The sequence below is a fragment of the Octopus bimaculoides genome, chromosome 1, assembly GCF_001194135.2.
Source record: "Octopus bimaculoides isolate UCB-OBI-ISO-001 chromosome 1, ASM119413v2, whole genome shotgun sequence".
Taxonomy (NCBI): Eukaryota; Metazoa; Mollusca; class Cephalopoda; order Octopoda; family Octopodidae; genus Octopus; species Octopus bimaculoides.
Window position 1 is genome coordinate 11,703,312 of NC_068981.1, and position 6,146 is coordinate 11,709,457.

Here is a 6,146-nt window from a genome sequence, read left to right on the forward strand (position 1 = left end):
TGAGGATTTCGTAAATGGAAACTTAAAAAAACCGCTTGTTGTACATACATGAGTATCCATAAAACAAAATACACCAAATCGCTGTAAATGTATCCACATTTTTTCGTTTGTTTACATCACTGTAATGATGTTTCCTCAAAAGGTATGGTTAGCATAAGTCCAAGGGTTACCAAAGTCAGTTCTGTGGACTAGTCTTTTGACTAAACCTTTTGTAAGCGACGCTCCAGAATGGCCATAGTGTAATCACTTGAACGAATAAAAGATGTGTTTACAGAATACCAAATATTAAACTAATATTATAAACATCGCAAACAAGAATCTTTCTTTAGTCGATTTAGCGAGGTTAAATATATTGAGATGACAGAAAGTTAGTTAATCCTCAAACTGTCAATCAACAATAATCTTCTTATAATAATTCTAACGTACAATACAGCTTTTGTATAGTAGTCTCAAGATATAGCAAGAGATAAATTTAATTTATTCTACTGCCGTCTCTACTGAATAATATGTACACTGATTTAGTGATACTGACGTGTACAATATCAAGAAGTGGATTTCTTGTATTTATGACAATTTGTAACATTAAAATTAGGTTACATAGATCGTGATAAAAACAGTCGATAAATTTGCTAAGCTTTCGATGATTAATTAAACAGACATTGAGATTTGAACATAGAACGTAAACAACATGCATGTATAGAAATATTAATATTTCTAAGTCACTCTAAAGGTAACTACGGCAGCGTTACGGGATATTAATAGTTATCTCCAAGCCAACATAGCAGTCCAAAAAATAGGATGAATGCTGCCGTTGATTAGCTCCAAGAGGACATCGCCTCTAGCTAGCTATGTGACACACGAACATGTGTCCATTATAACATTCGAACAGGGGAGGTCAGCCGCTTCCCCCTTGCTGGTCTGGCATCTACAGATTAGTTTCGGGGTATTTCCCTTCATCAACGTAGAGCAACCGAACACAGTAGGCGTCGCTACTGACCGTCTGTACGAAGGATTATTTACCTAAATTCAGTGGAATACATCCACTGGTTTTCAAAAATAGAAATATTAATATTTCTAAGTCTCTGTAAAGGAGACTACGGCAGCGGTACTGGATATTGATAGTTATCGCTTAGACAACATGGCAGTCCAAAAAATAGGACGAATGCTGCCGTTGATTAAATGAGGCAAAATCATCCGTCCAATGCTCTGTCAATAAAACAAATGGAACTTGTTCGTTCTATGTAGTTATAAGGATATTTTACACTTATATTAAACCAGATATTTGATGCTGGTGTGTCTGTTGATACATTTGACTCTGGTTCTTTGTGGGAGAATGAAATGCAAAGGTAACTGCGACATGGTTGTTTGGTTAACAAGCTCGCTTTGCGTCTACATGATTAGTGATCAGTCATAGTGCACGGTACTTTGGGCAAGTGTCTTCTGCTTTAGTCCCAGGCCGACTAATACCTTATAAATGAATTTGATTGGCGAAAGATTTACGGAAGCCCAACATATATGTGCATGTGTGTATGTGTGTGTGCGCGCGCGCGTACGTGGCTTGGTGCCTGCGTTTGTCATACAGCTTCCACTTAACATCCTTACCATGGTTTGTTTGCGTTCCCTTAGCGTAGCAAAAGAGACCGATTGAATAAGAGCCAGATTAGTAAAATTGATGTTTGGGTTGGACCGAAACCCTTTAGGGTATAGCACGATTACAGTTCTATGTTTAATACATTATTTACATTATTTACGTTTGACAGATATTTGTCTTCATCTTGTTTGTTGTTAACACAACGTTTCGGTTTTTATACCCTCCAGCCTTCATCAGGGAGTCTTGGGGAAATTTTGAACCTGATGAAGGCTGGAGGGTATATCAACCGAAACGTTGTGCTAACAACAAACAAGGTGAGGACAAATATCCGTCAAATGTAAATAATGTAAATAATGTACATAATTCCTCATCTCTTAAATATGGAACTGCGTCTGTCTAATACTACTAAAAGATAAAAGATAAAAGATAAGGTGTAGAACAAATAGAGAAAGTCATTCTATTTGAGTCTAAATATTTATCAAACATATACCCAATTTATACACTTCTATTAAAATTGCATACACGTGCTTGGTGACAGGTAAATAATAAGAAATGACAACAGCAATATATATTTTCTGAAGATATACTACAATACTATGTATATACGGATATATACATAAATATATGCATATACCTACATATATATATATATATATATATACATGCATGCATGCATGCATGAATGCATACTATTATACTGGTGTGTACAAAATCAAGAAGAGGATTTCTGTTATTTATGACAATTTCTAACATTAAAATAAGGCTACATAGATTGTGATAAAAGCAGTCGATAAATTTGCTAAACTTTCGATGATTAATTAAACAGACGTTGAGATTTGAACATAGAACCTAAACGAATTTCTACCTAATCGAAAAAGAGAAATCCGAAGGATAACGTGTTGGTCCGCAGTTAAACTCGGAACGTAAAAGAATGTAAACTAACATGAGATAAATTGTTCCGGTATTCTACTCATCTTCCTGTCACCAACTCACCTTTTTCTCTTGAAGAGTATAATAATGAGTATATTGCACTTAACAAGTGTTACAGTTATGTTGATTTATGATTCTTTATTTGGGATGAAATAATCTATCATGTCACGAATTCCCTAGAACCATTTTCTTATAATAGGTTTATCTTGAATCAACGTCATCCAAAACTACTTCATTTGTTTCTTGTTGTTACGGAGATTTGCTATTTCCATTGCTAGTATTATATATAGATTTACGAAGTATATATTTCGATTAAATTGTGTTGATGATTTTTGTGTTACGAATTCATTATAGTTTATGGGCATCTTACATTTCTTTATTAAGTGAAGCACGATAATTCATTGAAATGGAGGACAATATAAACATAGAATCGTTAAAAATAATCGCATTGGTCCACGAACATTAATTTGTATTCATATACAACGACATTAATATGAATAGATGTTAATTCAACCTATGATCCTTACGGCTTTTGATTAACTCCAAATTCCATTTATAATTCATTTTCAGATAATTCTCGCTACATTAAGCTGAATGCTATCATGTAGGATATAATTTGATGGAATAATTTTTCTATGCTCTTGACACATCATATCATTCGAGAATATTTCTTATCCACTGGGATTTCTTCCTATTTCTTCAGTTTATCTTTCCTTATCTGTTTCTTCATATTTGAGTAGTTGTTCTTCAATACAACTCTATTAGCTTTTTTAAATGTCACTATGTATTGCTTGCATTTGCTTTTTGTTGAGTAACTGGAATACTGGCTTCCATTTAAATAAAACAGTTTTTCAAGAACATCTCTTTCAATGCGAGTGGTTTTCCTTATATCGCTATTCTTATTTTACTGAATGTGTCGAAACCTATCTGATTCAGCTGTTATTTGCACAGTTGATCCCATTACCCGTTGATTAAGAGCATTTGGGAATAACACCGTCCATTCAATAGAATTCTCAGACCTAGATTTTGCCCGGTTACTAATATCTCCCATTAATATATAGAGATGCATAGCTACTTCTATGTAAATGACTTTCAGAATTATCTGTTCATGACATGAAATTAAACACATAACCTCTGATAGAAACTTATAAAATTCTCAAACCTCTGAACGACATTTTGAGGTTATATCATCTGTACATGACTAATCTATCTATCTATCTATCTATCTATCTATCTATCTATCTATCTATCTATCTATCTATCTATCTATCTATGTTTATGTATATATGTATCTATATATGTACATATGTATGTATGTATAAAGACACACGGGAGCGCATGTATATTTGCATACACTTACACTAACATTGTGTATTGAGTTGGATTGGCTCAAAAGTCACGTTTTAAACACAAAGCGAATAACTGAATCAAACACATAGCTACTACTTTTTTCCAGTACATTCAGTCATCATGTGGGCAGATCTACTATTCTATTCAATTTAGATTTTCTGTATTTACAGGCGAAAAACTATTCCAGGTGTATTTTTACATCCTCTACAAATTAGATGGATTTGTCCATAAAATGAAGTTTGAAAAGACCGATTCAAGCGAAAACCTGAAGTCTCATGGTCCCGTGAATATTGATGGCGCTGCAAAACTTTCCAATCAAGCTCCAGTAACTTCTGCCGAATCTGCGAAAGAAGAGTAATCTGGCATTATCGTGACGAGAAACACAATGACCTTGCGATTAGCAAGTGCTACGCGTTTCTGGTGGAACACGGGGTTTAATTTGCCAGCTTGTCACCATGCACAATTGAATTGATTTTGAGAAGCTGATAAAAGGACAGCAGCTTTCCAATCCCACCAAGTCGGAAGCACAACATTGTTATAGACGATCCACCTTGTCTCTTCTGTTACCATTCTCTTCAAAAACGATCGTTTTCCTTCATGTTTCTGCCACGTAAATCAGATGAACATCCGTTGGGCTCATTCTTGTACGTAGTTTTCAACACGCGATTTGGGTATTTAGTGAATATCTGCAATGATCCTGGTCATACAAAGGGAGTTGGTGTTGAGTAACCCATTCATTTTGTCGTTGTTAATCTCAATCCGAAGGTCAGACTCTGGTGCATCTTGAACCGAAAAAATTCCCGATCGAAGTCTTAAAATCCATTTACGGAATACACGTTCCATCACAGCATCGTGTCTGCAGAGAGTGCATATCTTCCTGAAGATTTCCGTCGCTTTCTTGCTTTTTAATAAAACAAATAAAAAGCCCGAGATATCGATACTATGCAATTGGTCTCGCACTTTCAGGTCGTTCCCAAACACATAAAACCCAGCCTGAATCGTCGCAAGTTCGCATCGAACCACGTTGAAGAATTAAGTAGCTAACGAGTGCTCGTGCGCAGGAGGAGGACTGTAGTTAGCTACACATTAGAGTGCTTGAAATTTAGTATCAGTAAAAACAAACTACATTTTTGGGCAAACCTCATATTACTTTGTTATATGATTGTTTAGACTCAGGTCGGAACCAATCAATAATAACAATAATGAAACTGCTATGAAGCATGACACTTCGGTGTTTTTATCCTATGCCCAGCAAACTATGTTAGACAATTTTTTCTTCTCTGTTTTAACAAGTTAGGGTTTAATTGAATGGAGAGGTTGCTGTCATTTCTAGCGGATCGCGCAAGCACCTAGATGTTCCTGTGTTAATGTCTAGATCTATACGGATATGAATAGACTGTGATTTCTGATGAATGTCACTTTCATTTACTTTGCTTTAACACGTAGCGAAACAATATGTGCGTGACAAACATAAATAAAATATTGGACTGCCTTCAATGATATACACTGTTATTAGCTAAACACCTTTCAGTGTTTACACAACTACTGATGTGGCAAATCGAGAAAAGTAATACATTTATTAATTTCTTCTTGTTTCTCAAGGCAGATGAGACCGTCAAATTCACACTTATGTTATTGTCAATATTTACGTTAATTTATTATTTATTCTTAAGTTTATGAAATATTTATCTTGAGAGCTATTTCACAAAATATATATAATCTTTCAAGTTTCTTTAGCAGCGGAGATAGCATAAGGATGAACGAGATCTCATGGGAAAATATGATTAAAAACTAACTTGACAAGTTTAATTTGCAACATCTAAAACATTACATAACATATTTTCACGATATTTTCAACACTCCGTCGAAGTCTACTTCATAATTTTGATTGAATTTTTCCGAGGTGAGCGCAAACACGTGAAGCGTTTCTTATTTTCTTCTCTTTTCTATATTTTTTAATAGACGCAGTCGCAGAACCGTCGCAGCGAGGATAGAATGCTTTATGATATATATTCCGGGTGCTCACATTATCATTGAGTGCAAATTGTGCCGAGATAAGTAAAGTTAAGAGTGCCCCCTAAATTTCACACCTTCTACTTGTTTTATAAACAATTGTTAGTGTTATTGTTGCTACGATCATCGTTATGGGAGCGGGTGTAGAACATTGGAGTAAATTACTTGCGTTGTTTCTTAAAGATAATTTTGTTCTGAGCACAAATCCCACCAAAGTTGATATTTTAGAGCCTGAAGTACATATATATATATATATATATAT